Genomic DNA, 26,331 nt, shown 5'->3' on the forward strand with positions numbered 1-26,331 from the left:
GTACATATCTCACCCGTGTAATTTGTGTGTGCGTGTGTGTGTGCGCAAAATTGTACTTCGTGATACACTGCACTTCGCAAACAGTATTTAACTGTTTGTTTCATCACCCCGTACTTCCAACCGCACTACCCAAGGAAGGCCTAGTGCTGTTGGTGGGCAGACAAACAAAGAAATAAATACTTAAGGAACACAACTTAAAATTAAAAACACACTTCCCACGGTGTAGTAGCCACCCTCTACACAACCCTCCGGTTGTTCTCTCTATTTTTATGTTTCGGCAGGGGCACTGAAACTGCCTTGTCGCGAGGGAACCAGACGTCCGAGTCGCGTAGCCTGAACGCATCGCAACGCATTTCATAGAGAAATACAACCAGCAAGATTTTGTAGTCGAACGAGACAAAAAAAAAAGAGCCGTTTACTTCACGCAATACGCACTCCTTTGTGAAGCGCTCCAACTGCGAGTGAAGGATGCTCCGTGGACGGTAAAAGCGAAGCCCACTGTCAGCAAGATGGGCTCAAGGCAGGCAAGATTTGTTGCCCTTTGGCTGCTGCGTTCACGTCTACACAGACCCACTCCTCTCGCCGAAAGTAGGAACGCCGGACGCCCTCATGTTTTCGTGCTGGTAAAGTAACAACAGACCACAGCCAGCGCAATCCTTCTCAACACGTGAGGCTAAGCTGACTTCCGTCGATGGGAACAGCAGTGAATCAGACGTGGCCGGTGAACAAAATCTAGTTTGCAGTGGCTCCGCCGCAACAGCCGAAACAAAAGAACAGGGCACGAGCATAAAAAAATTCACCCGCATTTCCCCGAAGGGGAGCATGGGGAAGTGCGAATGCACGGGTGATGCGAAGGAACTCTTCTTGGCCAATCGTCCTAAGTGGGTATGTGGTGGGGTCGCTTTCGCACTTAAAAACTCTTCTTGGCCAATCGCCCTAAGTGGGTATGTGGTGCGGACGGACGGACGGCGGTGGACGCGTGATTCAGGGTCGCTTAAAAAGTGCATTCGCACTTAAAAATCACCAACTACTCCCCTCCGTGGAGGCGGATGACCAGCGGAGCTTCTCAGCGCACGACGCACATAAAGGTCACGAATTTTGTGAGGCATGAGCAACGACGAGAGAAGAGGGGCCAAATGCGAAATGGGGAACAGCGAGTCTATATGATCAAAGTTTAGATGAAGGGGGTCGTCCAGCCTTAGAAATCCCCCCTCGCCGCGCACGCCAGTGCCTGGACGTTCGCCTTCGAACGCCCCGCGCTTGCAGAGCCGGCGGAGTGTGGCCAGATTTCGCGGGGATACATACGTGAACGAAGGCCTAGCCACACGAGCTTCGCTTCTGCTGACCTGAATGAACTTGGCCGTGCTCGAGCATTCGGGCCGCCAGTGTTTGCCGAAAGAACACCCCGGCTGGGCTGCACTGGATGACGGAAGGGTGTTTTGCCCCCCTGAAGCCTACTTTGAAACCCTCGCACCTTTTAAACAGCGTTTTCTTGCGCTTTTGCTAGGGCATAAGTTATAGACACTGCAAATTCCCCTTACGGGTGCGGACCACTTCACCGTGCAGGCGCACGACACGCGTTCCTCCCGGCTCTGCGCGCTGTGCCCTCGGCAAGTTGGTCTCGACGATTTCCATGCAGCTCGAGAAGTTGCCTGTCTTGCTGAAGTTCCCTTTTTTTTCCCGGAACATAGAGGCGAGGAGGGATGGAGAGATGTTCAACTGTTTTCGCGGCAGAGCTGTTCAAGCTTTTAGTTCCGCAGTGTATAGCGTTACCAGAAAGAAAAGAAAGACCGACCGCACGTGAGCGAGTGCCCGTGAGGAGCTCGCAGAAAAACAAAAACCGCGCGCACCTCGAGAGCGTAGCGTTCGCGCCTGAAGCGAGGAATACAGACGCGCTGCAGGGTCGAGTTCACGAGGTCGGTTGCCGCGTGTGCTAACGCGGTCCACTTTGGGAGAAATGTGAAAGGCTGCGGACAAAACGATCCGGGCCTGCCAGTCATGGAGAACTTGCAACGACAAGACCGGAATGCCATGTGAGGTGCAACCAGCTCTGCTGCTCCTCCAGCCTTGCACGACGAGTGCAACGTTTTTCCCCCTCTGTTGCACCGGCAACTGCAGCAGGCCTAGCTTTCGCCGTATCGCGTGATGAGCAGGGGCCTCCTCAGCAACGCGATACAACACCTGCAGCAGCACATTAGTGAGCCCGATTAGGCAACGCTTTGCGTGCGGGCCCCGGAAGCAGGCGTTATTCGGGCCCGACTTTTGCAGCTACCAGCTTTCCTTTTTCGTGCTCGAGGGGTACAAGTTATACGCAAACAATATACTTAGCCTGACGTTGTATTTGTCGATTTCTGCTGTGTCGTCAGTCTTCGTCCATGTGAATTCAAATGGCCTCATTAGGGCGGTTCTTTTTATCCTTTTTTGGCGTCGCGGAGGTTCGGAATTCCATCGTCGAGCGCAAAATGGCCATTTCTTTTTCGGAACAAAACGAGCGCTCTAAGCGCAACTCGCTGATAGATCACCAATAACCGGTGCTTAATTCCGAAAATCAATTTTCATTTGCTTCTATATCGGCTTCGTGTTATTATTATTATTGGTTTATTTGTTCCTCCCGCTAGAGAAATCACAGCACAGCAAAAGGCGCAGCCTGACGAAGGATAACTTAAGATCGCTTCCCGAAGATTTCCTTTGAGCAAATCTTCCAAGAGATTCAACTGGCGCAGTGACCAACAGCTAGGCGCTTTCCTTTTACAAGAGATGGGCTCGGTTTCTCCCACAGATGTCGTTGCGTACAGAGGAGTTTCTGTGCAGCGAATCTCCTCCGCAAATTTGCACAACTCGGCCTCAACACGGCTCTCTTGACGGCCCCAATCCCTTCATCGCTCAGACACCCTCGGCGGCCTTTGTGCCGAGCCTTCGTAGCGAGCGCGTTATTTTCCAACAGGCCCATCCCTGCCGCAGCTAACCGAGCCATGCTTCGAACGTGAACAAGTTGGGAAGCTTTGGCGAGGAAGGACACAAGTTTCAGTCTCGTGCTCACTCCCCCCTCGCGCTGTGCCGACAACGTCTCGAGCGAAGAGGGGGACGGCATCAACACACAGAGCCGAGCGCCGCAGCAGACGAGGCGCGATCCGTCACGCTCGGCACCCGAGCCGCCGATGCTCGGCGCTGCGTGAATGCGCGATCCCGCCGCCCCGAGTGGCTGCTGCTGCACGGGGAGAGGAGGAGCCCGCCACTTGACACTTGGCCAGCTCCGCTGGATGGGCACTGCAGGCGTAGTACGCTCGCGCGATTCGGAAAACAGACGCAACTCTGGCTGACCATCACCAGCGTGGTTCTTGCGCCCCAAGCTACGCACCGACCGTGCGTGTCTTTCATGTATGCTCTCACCACGACGATCATCCACATTGCTCAGCCTCTGAGCGAAAAAAAGAAAATGGACAAGAAAGTGAAAGTGGAGTCATCCCGCTTTGCGATTGTTTTCTCTCCCTCCCTGGGGGTGAGGGGGATTCTGCGCCCCTGCCACGACGGAGCTGACATTCGCCATTCATCGCTGTCCGGGTGGCCTGCATCCGCGTCAACGGTGCTTCTCTGCCTTCTTAACGGCTGCAATAATTTAGGAGGTCTACCCCCACTGCACGGCTCGCAAGTTCCGGTGAAGTCCTTGCTGTCCGTTGTTTCAGACGGACGCGAAGGTCTTTGCTGCGGCCAAATAGAGCTATTCTGCCAGCCCGGTGCTTTCAACCGCACTAGGCTACAAACCTGCTTCAATTGTACGAATAGCTTGACCACACGCGAAACCAGTCAAACTTTACTGCGAGGATTCATTCGTCGGATCTGTACGTCCAAAACAAGTACACATGGCGAGCTATTTGTATCGAGCTGACGAATGAGCGAGACAGTAAAACTACGATCATAGGCTGACTGAAAAGCGTGACCCGATTGATTACATGTAAAACAACTAATGCGGAATACGCGCCACGCCAGCACAGGGTCGGGTAAAACGCCAAGCGACCTCACTCACCCATCCGCCACATACCCGGCTCCTCATCGCAACCACTTGGGATTGCAGGCTTTCGGCAAGAAACGGTGCGATAAAATTTCGGCACTGTCACGCCCCCCTAATTGGCCCCCTCATTTTCTCTCCGTTCCTTGCATGCGTCGAGAACCTTGTATGTTATCGTAACTTTCCCTCTTCAACCCGCTAGCGAGCTCACACCTCGCGAAATAAGTTACCTAACATGTTTCATTGCTTGGTGTTTCCTACATACGAATGCCTGATTAACAAGTTTCAGTGCTCTGCAAGCCCACCATTCAAGTGCGTAGAAACGATACAGGTAAGTACAGCATCATTTTAAACGACCCCTCACGACAACGCCGACAGCCATTTTACTCATGCAGAAGGCAAATTAGAGTCCCTCAATCGGGACGGTTGGAGCGAACACACCAAGCGACTGGGCGACACTCGCAAAACTTCCTTTCACCGTATCATGCCATTCGCACCGACGCAAATACGATGCCCCTCGAGTCAAATAACAAACTTCAATATCCACTTCGGCATCCGTAAAAGCCCTGTGCGAGTCGCAATAACAAGGCAATTAAGGAAAAGCTCCTGCCCGTCATGGCCGGAGTTCAAAATAGAAAAAGCGTCGCTGCCGCCAAGAGAAGAGCGAAAAAGAGGGCAGTTCGGCGGACAACAACTCCGCGGGATGCGAAGTTGGAAACTCGGCGTTGCGCGTTCGTCCAACGAGAGCCGTCGGGTATGGGTGACAGCAAACTTTTTCAAGTGGGAGGGCGGGCGCTCACCTTCTGTCCTTCCAGGGTCATGTCAGGTATCCATAGCAGTAATCCAAAGTAACCCAAAACGTTGCCACATGGGCCGACGAAGAGCACACAAACGCACTGCAGTTGGAAGGCACGTGAAACGCGATCGCCTAGCTTATCCGATCGTCACTCGGGAGAGGCACTCGCCCGTGCACGCCGAACGCAACGACCACCGACCGCGGAATGAGCGGCTCGTTGCGGGCGCCGCCGCGGGAGGCCGCCACCAATCCCGCAAGTGGGCGGTGCACCGCTAGTGACGTGAATCTACGCAACATTACGTCACTCTGGCGGACGCGTGCAAACTTGAACTGTTTCGTAGCGCGCGCTTTTTGCCGATGCTTCGTCGTTAGAATCGCGAAATCGCACGCATTGCTGGATCGGGAAAGTCGGACCCCGAATGAAAAGGCAACAGCAACGATGCTGGTAAACTGGCATCTGCAATGAACTGGAGACGTACACCAGCGCTCTTCCCTTCCCTGTGTGTCGCGCTGTTTCGTTAAATGATGTACCAGCTTGCCAACTGCAATCCCTGCTCAAATTTTAATGGCCAGTTGTGTATTTTTTTTTCTAAGTTGGTATGGCTGGGGTTGCGTGCGTTCATCCTGTGGGATTGGCCACGTGCGGCAGTGATCAATCCCACAGGACGGACGTGTGCACGGGGAGGGTGGCAGTGCGTGCCTGGACTTCGGGGAAATCGGACGTGTGGAGACGGCTCGGATCTCACCAAATGCGTGGTTTTCTGGGAACACGGTGTCTTTCTTGGGAGCCACGGCCGGGAGCTATAGGACCCTGGTACCACGGGGTAAACTCGTTTAATTGCAAGTTCTGTAATTACCGTGCTCAAAGCACTCACGAAGGCTTCATGAAGAAATGTTTTGTCAGAGGTGACCTACGTGCCAGGGACGTCGGATTTTCAGCCTACGGGTCAACTAAGGCCTTGACATTAGTAAATGTTATTTACATGCATACTGCCGAACCTCTGCAGCTCCTGTGCGCATCACCCCCGGAATCTGGGAGACGTTTCCGGAACGGCTGCACATTTGCTTCCTAGCTCCGTGCGCCACACCGTTTTCACCACGACACTCACACAGGCGGAATGGTATGATTTGTATAAAAAAAGAACCAGTTCGAAACTCGCGTTCAGTTTCTTTGCTTCCAAATATCCCAATTTCATGCAGTAACTGCGCACTAGCGGGGTGAATATCTATTGACAACAACACAGTTTGCCTGTAAAGTCGGAACTCGATATAACGAAACCCAATCTCACTAATTTCACGATCTAACGAATGAATTCGGTTCCCCCCGCAGGTGCCTATACGGATCAATGCTTTTAAGAACTCAAACTAACGAAATAGATTCAGCGACATTCCCGATTCAACGAAGTATATCAAGAAACAGACACATTTAAAAATTTACTACCTTTCCACTCTATAAGGAAGGATTACCTGCGAAGCTGGACGCAGTACGCGAAATGCTCGAAACGAAACACGTTTGTTTCTATTTTGCGATCGAGCAATTAACACTTATCCCAGTGAAATTTTGAAGGACTAGAGATTCGTTCTAGTGGACACACATGGAGCTGTCTGTTTCCATCCCGCGTCGTAGGCATCTCTCTGCATTCGCTATCCAATGGACCACTGAGGACACCGGAAAGTTCGCATTGGGGCGGAGGATGCACACGTTTAAACCTCCCTCCAGCACATGTCGTCAGTGAAGGCACGAAATCTTTATCTGTGCGCCCCCCTCCATTCCCTCCACTGCCAACTCGTGCCTGATTATGTGCGGGTGCGTAGAAGTGAAAGGCACCGCCAAAATTGTCGCTCTGAAAGCCCCTCAAGCTGAACCAGAAATGTTGGCTCACGTCGACGTTGCTGTTCAATCGGGAGAGATTCCCAGCTACTGGGGGAGCAGGAAAGTGCCGTGGAAACGGCGGCGGTAGCGGCTTTCTGCCGTTTTCGCGCCCATTCGCGCTTCTGTTCCAGCAGACGCTCTTTCGATTCGCGCTGTTCTCCCTCCGAGCGAACGGCACGCGCCTGTCCATATATGGAGTTAAATCTTGGAAGGACTCGAGCTTTAGTCTAGCGGACAGACATTGTGGCTGTCCGTTTCCGTCTCACGTCGTAGGCACCTCACTGTCTGTGTAACACACCAACCCAAACCCAAACCGCTCGACCATTGAGTACAGCTGACAGGCCGCATTGAGCTGCGAGACTTCCACGTTTAAATTTCCCGCCAGCACAACACTGATGTAACAGGTAGCGGGATGAAAACTAGCTGCGCATGCGCGCCCCCCTGCTTCCACCCCAACCAGTGCAAGCAAAAACCGGCAAACGGGGATGGGCGCCTGCCTAGGCGTGCAATACACGGGTGAAGATGTCGCCCGGAAGTCCTTTCGCGCTGAAAAGAATTGTGGGCTCACGTCGGCGTTCCAAGCGGGGAAGTTTCTCGGGTGACGCCTGATTGCGCAGCTTGTAAAAGAGGCATCGGTGGTGGCGAGCAGAGGTGTGCCCAGCAGCCCCGCTGAGTAAATCGGCATCACCGGCGTAAAAACTCGGCGGGTCAGACATGTGCTTCTTCGCAATAAAAGGAGCAATTTCAAATGCGTCTCGTGAGAACGCCACGAATATTATTGCGCCAGGTCAGGAAAAAAAACCAACAACGAGGCATCTAGTTTCGTTTTTACAGAGCTCTACGAGGTAGACTCAGCGCCGGTACGACCCTTGGCCGCAGTCGCAGACAACGGCGTCCCGGCCAGCACGCTTTAACAATTTTGAGGGGAAGGGCGCCATCCTCCACGCCACTTCATCCGGAATTGCGTCGAAGAAAAGTAACCTCAAGGCAACCCGCGGGAGCAGTTGGAGGAAGCGCTTCTTACATGGTTCAGGGATATGAGAGCCAATAACGTTCCGCTCAGCAGGGAAGTGGCAGAACAACAACAACAAAAAAAAAACATCGTGTTTCGAGCTTTTGCTGGGGTGCCTCTCGCTGGGTGCGCAGCGAGAGGCACGCCGCCAACGCCGCGGCGATCGGTCGGATCGCCGGACGATGCCTCCATGGCCGGACGTCCGCGGCCGGTCAGAGTAGGCTTAGCATCGCGGCAGATATATGATCGCCGCTTTTAAAATAAGCCCTGACAGCAATCCTTAGCACAGTTTTTCATCACACTAACATCTACTTTCTCGCATGTGGAACTCCTTTTTAGCGGTGTGATTGATTCGGAAGAGCAGCGACAAGCGGTTGCTACCGTGGTCAGCGCCGGTTCGAGCAGCTGAGCGTTCCGAGCTGGCAGGCGCGGCCGGCGTGTGCGCGGACTGTTTCCGAAGGAAGAAAACGCTTCACGATTGCCTGCTTTATCCATTTCTTGCGAACGACGCGCGGAATCTACAAATTCAGCTCAGCGATCGTCGTAGTTGATCGGGTGAGTCGAGGAACGAGCCGCAGGCCGCAGGTTTCGCTTCAGCCATGATCACCCGCAGTCTGCGCGACGCAAAGGATGCTGGGGATTTCCTGTTCCGGTCACGGTTCGGCACTTTGCTCCGGCGGGAGCGGCTGCGTTCCAAAGGCAGCTTCGGAGTGCCCGCTCTTCGCAGAGTCGGCGCGCTCCGCGGTGGAGCACGGTGACCGCTCCGGATCTACCATTGGAATTCAACATTAGAAGCATTGAGCGTTCAAGTGGTGTGAGGTTGTTAAATGCAAGCCCGAGCTTCTCGGCGAGAGTTTTGTTCTCCGGATCAGGCGATTCCATGACTAGGGCTGCGGGTGCACTAGGTTTTACTAGTATTTTTAAAATGGCCGCCGTCTCGGTCGACTCCCGCGTGTGGGTGCTATATGAAGTCGACATACTAAGTGTCTGTTTCATGGACCGGCTCGTATGACGCCATTGTTCACGTCACAGAATGTGCTATTTTAGCGGGAGATTTAAAATTTTGGCTTAAATTGCCTTATTTCTCAGTGATTAAAGCATCATTTGCTTCCGGGAAAGCGCTTAGGGTACTATGAAACACCTAATCTTTCGAATAAAACAAACTTTTGCTTTCTCTTCATGGCTCCTTTAAGGGAAAAGTACACCTATGTCGTGCGCATGTACTGTTTGCTCATTTTTTCAACCCATTTGGCCAACCAAGCAGACCGCGTGTGTCGTGCTTTAGTGATCGAGGCTAGCTTGTGGATACTTTTTCTTCATTGTTTGCTAATGTTTCTGTCGTATTGTAGCAGCCGAGGAAACAGCGTGGTGCGTTAGGCAGGCCGACTTACGTACATTTCCGCTTTTTTTTTTTTTTAAATACACTAGAGCACTGCGCAAGCCACAACTCCTCGGCCCGGCTGGAGTCCAGCAAATTTTTTAAATATAAGCCCGAGCCCCGCTCCAACCCGGCAAAATTTAATAAAATATACCTGAGCCCGTCGGACTGTTTTGAAATATCAGCCCGCGTTCGAAAGACTATAAACATGAGTTCGAAAAAATTTGGACTTTTCAACCTGAAAACGCGAACATAGAGCGAGTATATTGTACTTAAAATTTTTAAACTTGGACCGAGCTTTGTAAATATATATCCGGACACAGAAAATGAATTTTGGAGAATATCGACGAAATATATTTTTAAAGAAGCTTCAGTGGCTTCGCACTTCATTTTTTTTTTCATTTAACCTAATTCAATAAGCTAACTTTTTGGTATCAACAATCACGAATTTCCGCCGCATGACTGCCGGGCTTCAGACACTGCATGCATGCGCCCGAGCCAGCACGGCCCGAAAAAAAAAAAATTGTTGAAGGCCGAGCCCCTCCCGGGTCCGAGAAAATGCGTGCCACCTGGCCCGGGCCATTGTAGTGCACTAATCCACACAATACACACGATATGCTTTTAATAACTTCACTCAAGGTAGCGAAAAGCATCAACATTCGCAACCGTAATTCTCAGAAAAGCACCATATGGCACAATTTATAGCGGGATCAATTTAAAACTGTACAGTTCATTGGTACGCTGCCCAACCATTAACATAAAACAATTACCATATTGCAAATGCACAAGTTCATTAAAAGTGCTTCCCACGTCTTGCGGGCGCAAGATATTATGAAACAGTTAGGAATACAACAAATAAAAGCAGGGTAAAACAGATCACAAATATAAAATCTTTGTAGCAATCACATACATTTATTAAGGGTACAGTCCCACAACACGCTATTGCGATATCCCTTCAAACCGCATGGGCCATGACCCTTCGGAAATAAGAGACCACGGCAAGCATATGTCCTCTCCAAATTACAAACAAAAAAAGAACCAAGTACATTTAAAGATCACCGTAGTGCCGGCTAGGCTGCTTTTGCAATTACACCCACAAAATTATCATGTGCAGCGGCTTAAGAAACATCAAAACCGAGCGTGAATCGCTCAACTGCAGCATTGCGGCAACGCGCGCAGGATCGGAATCTCCTCCCAGGGCACACCAGCGTCACGCGCTGCGGTTAACATGCTCGGCTTCAAGGGGGCTATGGGGAGAAAGCGCCGCCTTTTCCATTACCCAAGTATTCTAGTTCACTATAGCTCTCACATAGCGTGTCATTCGAGTCTGAATATTTGACTGCGGAACAGCGCTCGCGGCGTCCAAGCGTTGGCTTCAAAAATGTGACGTTGCATAGACCAAAAGCATGTATCAATAGTTTCATACAATAATATTTGTATGAAACTCTATGTATATGTATATAGGCGTAGATATGACGTATTCGGTGCAAAGAAAATTGAGGCGTTTTTTTTATATAATCGCAAACTACACATTTGCCCGTGATTGTGTGTGCGTGTCCTGCCGAACAGAAAACAAAAAAAACAAAGTCTATATAGTGACCCCCAGCGTAGTTACTCAATGTTTCGTGGATATTGAAAGGAACCATTAAAAAAAGAAAGAAATAACACTGCAGCGCTGATGGGAATCGAACCCGGTCGTTTCGCACGTGAAGCGAATGTTCTACCACTGCGCCATATTTTGAAGTCATGCGATCGCAGCGCCCCTAACGAATTTTACCCGTTTTTTGCTTCACTTTTGATGTATTGAATGTATAGGAGTTTGAACCACTCTGTTTTCCAGGTCACTCTACTCCGGTAGCAGACGATAAATCTGTTATATTTTGTGTACGCTGCTCCCCGTATCTTGTCGTGTCTCCCGTTCTTTCTGATCTTATCGATCATATGAGTTTCAGCGCCCCCACTCCGGACGACATCTAAGGCAACGATGTCAGCGGAAGGGCTGGAAGTGTACACGGCTTTGTTTTCATGCGAGACGAGCCCATATTTTCGGCCGGAATTGCCGACACAGTGAGCGCTTAATTCTTTGTTCTTTGCTGTTCAGGCCACTATCCTCAGCTAAAAGCCCACATAATGTTCAGATTTTAAAGGATTGCGTTTGTAATTTGGAATTTGGATAGCACCGCGGTAAACCCGGTAGAAATGTTTGCGTTCGACAGCACGAATGCGCGAGGTAGCATACGAGCACGAAGCGACGAGCCCTTGGAGGGGGCGGATCCTCGCAGCGCGGGCCACGGGTGCGGACGACGCGAAGAAAAAAGAAAGAAAGAAAACTGCGCTTTCGAGCCGACGAGACGCTCGCTCGCTTCGCTACGGCGATCGTCTGCTTCATACGCACTGTAAGCAGATTACGGTAGCCGTGTCATAGGTTAGTGTGACACCTTCATTACAGAGTGATGGCAGCGAAAACCTTGTCATTGCGAGGATAAAAACAAGTCCGCACATATATCTCGGAGGTCTCGATCCCGCCGTCGCAGGAAACATCACGGCGCCTCGTAATTCGAAGCGTCGTGATGTTTCCTGCGACTTGTCGGCGGCGAAACATTGACGAAGGCAACAATCACAACTTGAATGTCCCGGCGCCATAACATCACAACGTAACCAGCTGCCGCAACGCAGGGAGCAGTGGGTGGCCGCGGTTGCTGGCGTTTGGCCTGAAGGGTAGCCACCTCGGCAGCTCCTGGAGTGATCGGTTGGTAAAGCGGCACCGCGACACGAATTCGCCCTTGCTGAAGTGCTCAAGCGTATTCAGCCCGTACCTTATGCGCTGACATGGCAAATTCACGGTGCGGAAATCCCCTAAACCTTCCTTGAATGCCTCGCCAATGCGGGATACATGCTCCGCGAACTCCGCGGAAGAGGCGAGCCGAGAGGAGTGTAGGCGGCCATCTTGAAAATAGTACTGGAGGGCTGTTTCAAGGTATAGCACAGACGACACCTTGGAGTGGCTCCTCCAAATCGCCGAGCAGCTCCTCCGTTGGAGTAGACACTCGAGTGGAGGTTAGTTTATGAAACCGAAACTCGCTTTCAAGGGTCTTCTCGAGCGGAGGCTCGAGTGGAGGAGGGACTCAGAATAGGGGGGAGCCCGTCTCTGGGGTGCCAGCCTTCCGAACGCAACGCTTCCGAAGGTGACGCAGTTCAGCGCCATTGTACAAACGGGTTGCGTGCGTCAGGTTCCTATAGTGGCGCGCCGCGAGCAGTCCTATTCTCGTCCTTGCCGTAGCATGTAGACCCGCCGGCCTCCGCAAATCTGCGCGACTCTCGATATGGAATGGTGGCGGCCAACGAACTCTTCCGCCAGCGGCCCGGCTGCTGCACCCGTCCAGTTTTGCAAACACGTGGTTATTCGGCGGGCGCTACCTCCCCTGCGCTCACCGCCCAAGCTTTGACGAATCAACAAATAACAATAAACACGCAGTTCGTCTCATGCTGTGACGTTCGCTACACGGGCCTTCTGTCCAGCCGGCTTTGCTCGCGCTTGGGGCCGACACATCCATCGTGCCATCACATCCAACGAGCAAAAACATCCAATTTCGTGCCGTTGCATCCAACGTGCCAGCACATCCAACGAGCAGAAACATCCAATTTTGGCCACGGCATCCAGCGTGCCATTACATCCAACGCGCCATTGCATCCATCGAGCAACTTCGTCCAAAGCTGTGCCATTGCATTCAATTTCGGCCAGCACGCCACATTCTCACAGATTCAAAAGCGGCTCTTCAAGCCCTAAATCCAATTGCGGCTTACAGTCATCACAATATCTTGGCAAGGCACATCTGTGATGTGATTACAACTGAAATAGGAAAAACTCAGAAAATAACATTTCAGTGGATTCCCGGGCACATTGGAATAAGAGGAAATGCACGAGCTGACCGATTAGCAGCAACCGCTCATTCAAATTCCACGTGTAGCGCCGTGCCCTTTACCAGAGGTGATGTTAAAAATTATTTGAAAAAAGGACACACATTACTTTGGAAACCAGGTTGACCGATAAATATCGTTCATCGCTGTTATACCAAGTGGACCCGTACCTTACATACCCGTGTGCGTCTCACCTGGGTCGTTCCGTCGACACGTTAATACATCGCCTTCGCCTTGACGTGGCCTACACCAAGAAATTTCTTTACCGTATTCGATTCGCTGATGACACCTGCTGTGCTTGTGGACACCAAACTGAAGATGTACATCATGTCCTGCTTGAGCGCCCTCTATATGCGACCGATCGGAAAAAACTAAGTGATAAGCTTAACCTGCTATCTCGGACACCCCTATCCTTGCCGAAACTGTTGGGTCCGTGGGACAATGTAACCAAACGAAAGCCTTCCTTGCCTTAAGGGATTTTTTTCAAATGACGAAGATGTGTGACCACTATTAAATAAGTGCACTTTCCTCTGAAACGCTCTGAAATGGGTGTGGAAACACACAAGGGTGTTATGTATATTGGCGAAACTATATGTGTCACGTCGTGGATGTCGTCTGTATATAGATGTGTATAGTTCTCTTGTTTTTTTTTTAAACTTTATTCCACTGCTTTAAGGACCGCTGCTGTCTCAATGTACTTAATCTAACCCCTTGTGGTTCCTTAGGGCAAGTATTGTACCTTTTGTATACTCCAATGCCTGGAGTAGCCAGCTCCTGTTTGGGTTGGAGCTAAACTCTCCAATAAATAATTATTTCTCTCTCTCTCTCTCTCTCTCTCTCTCTCCAGCGTTTCATTACTTCCAGCGCGTAATGCCTGAAATACCTACGTTGCTAGGCTTAATTTTAATTACACGCAGTCCGACTGAACTCCGCGAATGGGGTTCTTTAGCGTAGCGGACAGCGCCTTTTCTTCCACGTGTAAGTGTCATTTGGCACGAGGAATGATTGCACCCACTAGAGTTAAGCAGTCCCAATTTGAGTGCCGCCGTGAAAACGGTAGGTGGGGCAGACGGGTTTTTCAGAGGCTCTGGGTTTTGTAATAAACAAAAAAAAAATTACCAGTGGCTTAGCCCAGCTATGCGAGGACATACGCAGCGTGAGCTGAGGTTCAGCTGGTTATTCTTAGCTTTCCCGGTTGCCTAGAATCAGCTTGATCATCACGCTTACTACTGCTTCAATGACAAACACACGGTATACGCATTATGTGACATGTGTATTCATCAAGCGGCTCCGGCGCAGCGCCACCAATTGCCCCAGAGCTAAGGTGGTTCCGCAGGCGCACGCCGGTGTTGCTGCGACGCACGCGCCATCGGTTCCACACCCGGCCACCCCTCGCATGATCATCAAGTGCACCGGGCCGCCACGTGCGAAACGGAGGTCGGCGGAGACGCTGGGCGCGTGAGAGACGCCGGGCAGCGAGCAATGTTCTGTGCGCCGTGTGACGTCACGGCTCCTGGCGCATGCGCAGCACCGCTCTCCAGGAGCCACGCGAAACTGCTCAACCTCGGCCAGTGTAGCTCGCGCAAGAAAACATTGAGTTTTGTTTATTACATTAAGTTACAAAATATTGAGTTTTGTAATACTTTAACTTTACTATTCCGACTGATGAACACAACGCAGGAAACAGAAAACTGGGTTAAAAATTCAAATGCGCCGCGCGTCCGCGTGATCCCTGGTAGGGGCCCGGAGGCCAAAAAGGTACCGAACCGCCGCGCGGTTGGCGAGATATTCGTGGGGCTCCTTGATTCGAGCACTCTTATACCCCTGTCACACGCGCCAACCTAATGTCATTTTAGACGAATGAGATTCGTTTCAAATGACATTCGTCTGCTGTCACACGGGTTCAGTCTAATGACATTCGCTGCGAATGACATTCGGTACCGAATGAGTCCAGAGAAATCATTCGACTGTGAATTCGGACCAACTGCGTACTCTCAACAGCAGAAGACCAGAAAAAAATATCTTTAAAAAAATAAGAAACTTATTGTTTGCCACTTTTTATTTGATCTTGCCTGTTTTAAAAGCTCTCGCTTGCTTTATTGAGCACTTTGAATGAATTACTTCCGCTTTCAGTGTGACCGCATGGCATATGGCGGCATATGGGTTCCCGGCTTTTCCAACTTTCAACCATTTCAACATGGCTGCCGTCGGCATGGGGACGGAAAATGCGCGCGCCCGCAATGCCGCGGGAAACCCAAACGAACGCACGCAATGGTCCGAGAGCGAGACGTTCGCTCGGCGACAGCCTTTTTCACGTCGCTCATCGCGGCGTCGTCCCCGCGCGCCGCCATGTTTGTGGCCAAATTGCGGTATGGATCATGGCGGATCTGCTTGTTATTTGTCTTGGCTTCGTATGACTTATTGCAACAAATTACGGCCTAAAAAGAGTGCGCATAACCCATGCTAAAGCATTTTAGATACTTTTTCTCAAAGTATAAACGCTTATCTGGATTACATCATCATTCCATGCAATTTCGAGTGCGCCAAGTATACTACCGATTGCCATTGACATCACACGTGAATGACATTTGGTTTATTCGTGTAGCACCTATGCAGAAAACGAATGTCATTTGAAACGAATCTCATTCGTCTAAAATGACATTAGGTTGGCGCGTGTGACAGGGGTATTAATTGGTCACAGCTCCGGACGAACTCATTGAAGGATGCGCGAGTTGCCGTAAGCGAAGCTGCCTCCTGTTTTCCCCGTCCGTCCCGAAAGGTCAGGAGGAGCCCGACAGGAACGCCTTCTTCTCCGCGCTGCGTACACAAAGCAGCCGGCCAGGCCCATTCAAAGGGTTGCGACTCGCCGGCGTCGGCGCATCGAGGCACCTGACCTCTTGCCTTCCCTCTTCAGAAGGGTGAGCAACTACATCCAACGCGCCACCACGTCCAGCGAGCAGCTACATCCAAAAGCATGTCAATACATCCATCGTGTCATTACATCCAACGAGCCAGTGCATACAACGTTGGATGTACTGGCTCGTAATCCTTTGCTCGCATACCCGTCTTAACTCGCGCGACAGAAACGACGCCGGCGAGGACACCGAAATGTCCGACGTTTTCACGGAGGGGTGGTTTCCAAAGGGGAATAAACAGAGACTTTCTTTCACTTACAAGGCAGCGCATGCAGTGCATACGCTCGTGGTCCCCATATTTCAGCGGGGGGTGAGCTTTACATTTAAAGGAGCCATGAAGACAAAATACAAGTTGGGTTTATTAGAAAGGCTGCTTAGTCCCGATAACAATGTTATCAATATCATCGCAATCTTCGAACAAATAACGGAGATATTAAAGAAAACGTGTGAAGCAGTCGCGACCCCCTAGCCAATTTCCCGCAACTTTTCTATGACGTCACGGAACCTTGTTTGTCCGATTGGCGGCCGCCTAACTGAGCTGTCGCGACGACACATGACTGGACGTCTGTAACGGGGCCTCTAGTTCCATTTGACCGCATCACTTGACTGCTAATATGCAGTTAACACACTGATAATTATGTTTTTAGTGCTGGCCCGTATGACGTCACTCTTCTCCATATGACGTCACTGTGGCGCGAAATTTGAAAGTTTTTTAATACTTTTTGCTTTTTTTTCGTTAAAAAACATCTTTTGTGGCTGTAATGGAGCTGAGCGAGATACTGAATCCTAGTTCTTTCAAATTAAACAAAGTTGTATTTTCTCTTCATGGCTCCTTTAAGGCGGACTGGAGCGGTTGCATAATTGATCATCATTTTCCTAATTGAAAGTTAGTACGAACCAATGGGAGTAGCGAAGAGGGGGTGCACTGAAGGCAAAACCGAAGTTGGTCTAAATAGATAGATTGGAATCCACAGAAAACGACTATTCCAGTTTCTGGTCAGTACCTAGAAAATAATCGCGTAAATAATAAAAAATAAAGAAAAGAAAATAATAAACGAAGTAGCGTGGTGTTGTTTGCAAGCAGGTTATGCTTGCGATGCAACAAATCCGTCCTTCTGAAGACTATCAATTTTGATGCAGTGGCGCCCAACACAGGCACGCAGCAGCTTAATTTAAGTAGTTTAAGCAGTTTGAGCCAATAGTTCACACAGAATTGTACAATTGGCTAAGTTCAGACATTTGACCTTGTTAGAATAGCGTAAATCTAAATATTTGGTCGAAGGAATTTTTATAAACAAAAAATAGAAGAAAGCAATAAGAAATTAAAAAAAAACGAGCTAATAAAATCAACAATACATGTGTCATACACGGCCGCTCGAAGACCAAATAAAAAGAAAGTCCTGAAGAAGCAACGAAACGCGTAAAAGGATAGTGCGAAGGAATCAACCGTGCAGCGTTCTGCACTTGTAAAAAAATGCGCAATTGGCAAAGTTATTACATGCCATAATTATATTAATTTAAACAGAGGTAATTAGTCGAAGGAAGTATAAAAATGTAGAAATGCAAATATTAGAAAAATAGACAAATAATAAGAGTGCGTTATGGAAAAGGCATTAACCGCGTACGCCGTGCACCCGCGCAGACATACATAAATGGCGAGGACTTTTAATCGCTATTGTAGTGCAAATGTGTATCCCTGCACACAAAAGAAGACCACAAAGCAAAAATTACACCATCGTCCCGTAGGGAAACCCTGAGTATAGTACGCGAAGCAGCCATGGGGTCCATTCAAGTGCCCATTAATTTGCAGTTCGTCGTTTCCGTTAGGCTGAGGTACGTAGCTACCATTATATTTACCGTTTGGTTTCCGTGGTAACTACCACCCTTTTCACTTACCGGAACTACGAAATGGGAAATTGCGTTTACCCCATGGCTGCTTCTCATACTACTCAGGGTTCCCCCACTGGAAGATGGTGTAATTTTATTGGAGGGGAGGGGGGTGTTAGAGTGGAGAGGCATTAGAGAGAGAGAGAGAGAGACGTCGTACGTGGTATGAGTTTGTCTTTATTTAGGCATTATAATCATCATGTTCAACGCAGGTGACGTCGAGCTGTGGTTGGCGTTCCGCTTTGATTATGACCGCCTTACGGTCTGTGAAATGTAAAGTCAAGGGCTGTTGCAGTGAATGAACCCTAAAGTTGCTGAAGGTGAGGTCGATGCACGTTCCCCGGATGGTTGTGGGTTGCTTGTAATCACGGCCCTCCGAGGCTCGCCGACGCACGCCGCTGCCGACGACCATGAATCGTCGAAGGCGCGTGAAGCGTGCTCGTCTCGTGCCGGCCCAGGAAGACACCGGCAACACTGTCGCTCCAGGAGCCATTAAAGGGTAAGACACCACCGGGCGTTCAGCAAGCCGAGCATGCGTAGTGGGGGTGTGGACGGTGCAACAACAACAAGGGAGGGACAAAGCCCCGATCATGAGATGCTTCGCATCTAATAAAACAACCCAACGTATTTCGGTGCTGGTAGCAAACCTTGGCTATAAGAAACTCAATGAAGACTATACCGGCGTGATGATGGCGTACTAGTAGACAATTCTCTAAATTTCTGCACATTTTGCTTTCTAGCACAGGCTACACAACAAGCCTGCGTAATTTTGAAATCTGCCCTCACTTATATACTGTAGCGATCTTTTTTGTCCAGCACTGCTACTGTTGAAGGATGGGTCCCGCGATTCATTCATTCATTCATTCATTCATTCATTCATTCATTAATTCATTCATTCATTAATTCATTGATTCATTCATTCATTCATTCATGTTTTATTGCGTGTCCAATACACCATACAGGCTCTTACATTGGTACGCAAGTCAGATAGTAAAATGTGATAAAGTGAAAAATAAAAACATCACCAATTTAGTATAGCTACAAACAAATGCCGCTATCGCGAGCACAGATTTATCAGTAAACTAACCGTGCAAGGAAGGCAGAACCGCAAGTAATGGCATTAGAAACAGATTTGTTACTGTACGAGTAAAAACACTTTGAGGCATGAAGAAATCAATATCTGTTGACATAGGATTGCACAGAATTTGCTGGCGTTCAGCAGGTGATTTGCTATGTGGCATACTGGGGGCAGATAATGTACAATGGCGCGTGAATCGCTGAGGGACATGTAAATTGACGCTGTGCAGTAAATCGGGAGCGTCAAAATGACCATTTAGTATCTTATAGAAAAACATGGCGTCATGATAACGTCGGCGACTTTCTAGGTCAATGATGCCCATTATATTTAAAAGAGAATGATAATAAATCTTACGTTCGAAATATCTGTCATAGACAATTCGAACCAGGTGCTTCTGGACTTATTCTATTGGGTGGGAATACGTTTTTGGGAGCTGGTTCCAAACAACGGAACCAATTAAATTCCAAACGCGATCTCACCAAGGAACAAAACAAGTGGATGATGGTATCCGGGCATTTAACTCAACAGGAACTGAATTGAAACTCAAGATCCATTTTTGTAAGGGAACTTCCAAACGCGATCTCACCAAGGAACAAAACAAGTGGATGATGGTATCCGGGCATTTGAAATTGCGTGTGAGGCGCGAAATTACACCCAGTAGTTTGAAACCGGTGTTACGAAGGGACGTAACATGCGGTTTGAAATTAATATGACTATCAATAAGTACTCCTAAATCTTTGATAACGTTTACCCGAAAAATAGCTTCGTTGCCCACCTTGTAAGAAAACAACACTTGCGCCTTCTGCCTCGATAGAGTAATGATTTTGGTTTTAGACGTGTTTAGAGATAAACAATTTTTCATACACCACTGCGAAATGGCACAAATATCCTTCTGCAGGTTTACACAGTCCTCTCTTGACTGAATTTTTGAAAACAGCTTCATATCATCCGCGAACAGAAGTACTTTTCCATAATTTACACAATTGACAACATCATTTATAAAAACAAGAAACAACAGTGGGCCCAATACCGACCCTTGTGGCACTCCGGAGGTCGGAACAAAGGGATATGGACAAAATATCATGAACACGGACATAATTTGGCGCGTTGATAAATAACTGAGCATCCATTTACAGAGCACGGGAGAGAAGCCATAGCCTTTTAGCTTTCGTATGAGTAATTCATGATGGACTCTGTCGAATGCCTTTGATAGATCAAAGTAAATGCAGTCCACCTGACCTCTGTTTGAGACCACAGGGGACACGTGGGTCAGGAAGGAACAGAGGTTAGTTTCAACAGAACGCCCTCTCACAAAGCCGTGCTGTTGAGTTGTTAACAGCTTGGACAGATGAGCAGAGAAGCGCCTACACACAATTCTTTCAAAAACCTTCGAAAAGCCACAAAGCAAAGAAATCGGGCGGTAGTTGGACGGGTTACAAGCATCACCTGTTTTAAAAAATGGGGCGACTATGCCTTTTTTCCAAAGTTCTGGAAAGACACCAGTGTTGAGCGAAAGATTAAAAACATAGGCCAATGCAGGGGCGATAAGTGAGCAACATCCTTTGATGATGAACAGCGGGATTTCATCAGCTCCCGCAGACCGTTTAGGTCTGAGCTTGTTTATCGCCGCTATGACGTCAGAGACGTAATTGGGAAAAGGGAGCAGGTATCAGTATACTGGCGTTTTGATCAGTATCTCCTGCACGCAAATCAGGGCAACCTCGTGCGCTAAGTGGCAAATAACATTCGCTAAAAAAGGAGGAAAATGTGTCCGCGACTTTCTTCGGTGAGGGCAGATGACGGGTTCCAGAATCAGTGCGCACGCGCAAAGAGATGTCGTGCGAAGATTGGCGCGTGTGGTCGTGCACATATTTCCAAAAAGACTTTGGATCGGAGCGCAAGCTATGCTCCGCTCGTCTTTCGTTCATAGATTCATCACATTGCGTTAGCTTTTTACCAGAGAACGAAACGCCCTGAACTTTGCGTACCAAATAGTCAACCCAGTTTTCTTGAAACGACGGTGAAACATTTCCTTCTTGCGCAAGGCTGTTTTTAATTCTTTAGAGAACCATGTGGGAAAATGGCCTGAAATAAATTGCCTTTTCGGGATGTGCTGATCAATTGCCTCCTTAATAAGCATGGAGAGTTCGGTCGCTGCTTTGTCTGGATCGCTTGTAGCATAAACTTCAGACCAAGTGTACGACTCAACGTGTTTGTAGAGATTAAAGCGCGAGATTAAAGGGAGAGATGAAGCGCTCGAAGGTTTCAGAGGTTAACTGGTTTAATGCTTGATACTTAGATTTAAAACATAGAGTCAAGACGTTACAATTGTTACATAAAAATAGGAGAAAGCAGGCAATGAAGAGTACTTAACGAAACATAGTTGGCGGGCGAAGGGCTCCCGGCGTCTGGCCCCGACGACCGGCAGCAAGTGGCTCCCCTGGTGCAGCCGCCCTCAATAGCCGGTGGAGCCGCGTTATATCCGTGTCAAGCGGTCCGGTGGGGGACGTATTGGGGGAAAAAGTGCATTCTGAAGTGCGCGGACCGAAGGGAGCAAGGCACACCCGCAGCCAATCCGCGAGACGCTTCTTAGCTCCAATCAGCAGTATACATTTTCGTAAGGAAAAATGATCCAATCAGGGAAGACACAAAGTTCAAACTCGAAGGCGCCCGTTTCCGGCAAAAGAAATACTGTTGAGCATAAAGTAGTGTATACAAACTCCAAGGGGAAAAAGACAGGCCGTCGTTTGAACCAGACCGAGGGTTCGAAGCACAGAGCGGCCTGCGCAGATGCCACGGGGGGTCGGAGACGCCACTGCGGCAGGGTAACCTAAGCCGGGTCTCCGGCCCTCGCAACAGCCGCGTCTCCTGGTCGGCCGACGGGCAAACACACACGCCGGAGCCGTTTCTCAGAAAAAAGGGGGCCAGGGCCTAGCCGTGTCCGAACCATTCTCACACAAAACACTTGGAAGTGGGTACAGGACTCAAAACAACCAGACAACATCAACAGACCTCGGCTTCGCGACAATACGACCAGCCCTCTTGCAACGCAGCCGAAGAAAATAAATGGAGTAAACACCCGCGGTGATGTAAGACACGCCCGAAAGTCTTTTATTACGCTTTGACTGATTCGATGTTCATCCACTTTCGGAATGAGACCCTGCGGACATCACTGGCTGCCGGCGAAGCGTGGAGACGAGGCAAACTATGCCCTTTAGCACAACATCACTTCGGGTGGGAAAAGGTACGCCTGAGGTCAGCACGACGCAGGGAGCCGTTGCGTCTTCAGCAGCAGCAGAGGAGTCGAGGAAGTGTGCGACACAGTTCATCCGCCATCGCCCATGCGTCGCGTTGTTGCGCAGCGCGCCCACGGCTCGATGCAGCGTCGGCACTGGGTTCCGGGAGACGCGGGGTCTTCGACCCGGGCCCAAGTCGGCCGCCTGCAACTGCCTATATCGGGCAGCTCTGCAGCCGGCCAGCAGTCTGGCGGGCGCACTCACGTGCCGCGGCGTACGAGGTTCCGCCCCCGCGAACACTCTTCTTCGAGCTGAGCTGCACGCGGCACTCGGAAGGGGGGAACAACGATGAGCGCGCCTTTTGAGGCCCCTTTTTTGAAGCTCGTTAAAAAAGCGAAACATTGTATATTGTTGTGGCAGACGGACTGTGCCAAGAATTCCTGGCGCGCTTTCGCCCTTTCCGCTCGTTAAAACCTTACACGTCCAGCACTTGGAAACAAGTAGGTAAGGCGCTCTCAGAACTCAGCTTTTGCTGGCCAGTGCGGGTGCTTAAGCCTCTGCTCGTCACAGGAAAGGGTAAAGGCCTGCCTTGTTGCTGGACTCGCGAAGGAGCAAATTGGCGAGCTTAGCGCTACAACCCTTCGGGAATGGAAGCGGAAGTCGACCGCACGCTGAACTCCGCGGCGTGTTGCCCTGCGGGCAGCGGGACGGCGTCCACCGCAGTCGCGCGTGGGCGGCAGTGGTGAAAACCACCTGGACACCACCCAGTGGTTCGCCCGCTTTATTTCTCCGCCCACTGCCTAACCACTGGCGCACCTTGGGCGAGGTTCCAACTGCACGTGCTCGTTAAGGCCGATCCACACGACGGACTGAGTCCGCGCTCCAATCGGTCACGTGATGGGGCGTCACGGTCCGCCGCGGTCCGATCCAAAGCAGAGCGCATCCACACGGCGGGCCGGCTGAGCGGACCGCGAATGGCCGACCGTCTGAACTCGCAAGCTGGAAGGTTGAACACAGGCGCCGTTTGGCCGCGACAACATGTTGTAACGCACAAGCCTGCACGAAACGTTGCATAGCCACCCGCATGCAAGCCGGGCGGGCGCGCTCACGCAGCCGCCGGCGTCGTTCGCACGAAGGCGACACGACGAGCGGCGACAGCGGGGCGACCCGGGTTGCAAATGCGGCTCGTCACCGCTCGCTGGAACCGAGCTCTTCCCGTAAATTGGGGTCCACATGCGTGACCCAATGTGATAATGATGGCTAGCATCGCACTAGTAAGAGCCATAGGATTCGCTAGTAAAAGCGTGGATTAAGTATGCGTCGCGATTGCAAGCCTAGCCCGGAGGTGATTGACAGGCTCCTTCGAGCGCTTCGAAACAGCCGCGCTGCCCGCGCCGTTCTCTATTGGCGCAACTGGACCCGGCTCCGCCCACGCGACGCGGGCCCTGCCAGACCACGGTGATTGATGTCGCGGTCCGCCGTAGAGACTGTGGACCGAAAAGCCTCGGCGAATATTTGGACCGCGAGCGCCACGGTCCTGCACGGTCCAACGGCAGTCCGCGAGAATTAATCGAGAATTAATCGTCCGCGGTTCAAATAATCGTTTTGGTCCGCCGTGTGGATCGGCTTTTAGCGACCCCGGCGAAAGCGCGTTCCCTGCAAGCGCGAAGTTGGGGCCGAGCTGTTTTTGCACTGACGCTACAAACACAGGGCTTCCGTGCCCTACACGGTGTAGGGCACGGAAGCCCTGTGAAGCCGTCAACTTGATATCGCGGGTGTTTTGTTGCTTTTGTAGCAGGAGCGTAAAAACACACCCCGGAGTAAGAATGTGCAGGAAAAAAATGCTGGCCACCTGGCAGGTTCAGATGACTCTGCAATATGACGTCAATACGATGTACTGAGGACGTGGTATACATCGATGTGATATGACGTTACACATAAAATTATGACCAGAATATTCTTGTTCATGTTCATAAATCATAATATTATGAGTAAAGATCAATATGGCTTCCAAAAGGGAATGTCGAAGGAAGAGGAACTCCTTAATATTGTTGCGAAGCCCCCTTTCAGTTTGCTTTTTCTATTTTTGTAGCATCCCTCTTTGGTCGCCTAGCCACGTTTTTTCTAAGAAACGCATGCGGAGTGCGTCCGTGCGCTGACTGACCGGAGGACGCGGCTGTCGAGGGGGACCATCGTCCCAGCTTGGGTTTCAGCGCGGCCGCGGCGTTCCATTCCCCTGTGGCATTTGCGCTGGTCGCTTTCGGGCTCCGGGTCCTCAGTGTACTTCAGACGACCTTTCTGTCTTTTCCACTGTTTACTTTAGCGCGTTTGTCTGAACTACTTTCTTTACACCCATAATTCTCCAAGCGCGCGTTTTCGGGTTCAAACCTTGTGTCTGTGTTTGATTGGTCCTTTTCACTTTGGCGGGAACATGGCTGATTGGTGTTTACAAGCGTTTCCCGATTGGCTGCAGAAAGCCTTACTCCCCGCGGTCCGCACGCTCCAGAATACACTTTTTCCCCCAATACGTTCCCCACCGGACTGCTTGAAGCGGATATAACGCGGCTCCGCCGGCTATTGAAGGCGGCGGGCGGCGGGCGGCCATCACCGGGACTCACTTCAGAAACTGCCGCCCGTCGTCGGGCACTTTCGCCGGGAGACCGCGATCCAGTCAGCTATGTCCCGTTAAGTACCCTTGATCTATTGACTGTTTTTCTCATTTAATGTAAAAAGTGCACTCTTTCAAATTTGTATGTGTTAAAGATCAGCAAATGTCATCAGTAAAGTAAACAAGTTAACCTTAAAACCTTTCTCCGACGTCTTGACTTCTTCGCTGCGATCATCATGCTACCGTAGCGGCAGGTGTTGACCAAATTTCACCGTTACAATATTGTCAAGTAGCCAAGCACAACGCAGGTTTCTTCAAAGAACAGACTTTATCGGAGCGCACTAGCGCTCCGCTAACAACTCAAAGAGTACACAAGCGGTGAAGGAGAGTCAACAAAGCGGCTTGCGCAGGCGAGTCTCAGCGAATCGAATGCCATGATGTTTTCCTTGCGAGCATTTATCTTTCGGCTTTAATACTTTCTGAACCATCGAATCAGGTCTAGAACATTGGAGATCAAATACGAGCACGCTATTTTAATGAAGACAGGCGACACACGCTTCGTATCAAATGAGATAACCTGCGCAGCATACAAAACACGTAAGCAAACAACCCAGAAGGCATAGCTCAAGTCGTTACCCTTCTATAGGAGTGCATCCACCTGATGCTGAAAATAAAACAGTAGTCGAAACAATAAAAAGTCCATCATTTAGCGTAAGGCTCGATGCGAACCACGCGGACAACTTCGGGTCGCGTGCGTCGCCATGATGCCGGGGACAACCTCGTATAAATAATTGGGCTAACACGTCGGGCCAAGACGCAAAATTGTGACCATAATACTCTTGTTCGTGTTCGTAAACAATAATGCTGTCATGCTCCGCAAGTTGGACAGTGCCCCACAGCGTCATGAGCGAAGAGCTAGAGACGAGGACGACAAAGAAGTGGACTGCCCTGGGCGTCCTTCTCCGCCATGCTTCGTGTCACCTGTCCTGCCGCCACGTTACAGTGTTGTCAGCAAAGCTAAATATGGCTTCCAAAAATTTAGTGCCCTTCCACTCTGTGAAGAAGGATGACCAGCAAAGCTGCGCTGCCTATAGCGTGAGCTTTGACTGGGTCGTAGTCCAAGGGGTGCACGAAGCAAAACACGTTTTTTTTAAAATTTGCGATTGAGCATAGTTCCTGGTTAATTAACTGAGTGAACTTTTGACGAACTAGAGTTTTGTTCCGGTGGACAAACATGGGGCTGTCCATTTCCCTTCCGTACAATACCAAATGTATTGACAGCGGACGAGAATTCCACAATATTTACAACCTCATTGGGAACCATGTAATTTTGAAAATTATATAAAACCCGGCGTCGTGTTAGAGCCGTCTTAGCGGCTAATTGGCATATAATTTGTTTTGGTATAATTTCAATAAAACAAGCGTTAGAGCCACTTTCTGTAGTGGCATTCCCTCCGAAGATTGACGTGATTCACTGTGCAACACTCTATGTGATGAAGCCATCTTACAAAGATCAAGCTTACAACAATCCCCTTAAAGTCTGCTTCACCTCCTAACACAAATGAATTGCTGGGAAGACATTTTAGGGCGCAGCCCTAGGGCGCCCGTCTCTGGGCTCAGCCGC

At 50.0% G+C, this 26,331-nt stretch overlaps 1 protein-coding gene across 5 annotated transcripts in view; it reads right to left on the reverse strand.

The window, feature by feature from the left end:
• Rols (zinc-RING finger and ankyrin repeat domain-containing protein rolling pebbles) overlaps nucleotides 1–26,331 on the reverse strand; it is a 403,382-nt gene that overhangs the window by 370,754 nt on the left and 6,297 nt on the right. For 2 of the 5 annotated variants that reach the window (XM_077705640.1, XM_077705638.1), the window contains exon 1: nucleotides 4,807–5,025. The exons of the other annotated variants lie outside the window; for them this stretch is intronic. The gene's annotated coding sequence lies outside the window, so the exon portion shown is untranslated. Of the gene's footprint in view, nucleotides 1–4,806; nucleotides 5,026–26,331 lie in introns of those variants that run through there. 5 annotated transcript variants of the gene reach the window in all.

Source organism: Haemaphysalis longicornis, unplaced genomic scaffold (assembly GCF_048455015.1).
Source record: "Haemaphysalis longicornis isolate Haplotype H1 unplaced genomic scaffold, Haemaphysalis longicornis Haplotype H1 scaffold_4, whole genome shotgun sequence".
In the NCBI taxonomy this organism is placed as follows: domain Eukaryota; kingdom Metazoa; phylum Arthropoda; class Arachnida; order Ixodida; family Ixodidae; genus Haemaphysalis; species Haemaphysalis longicornis.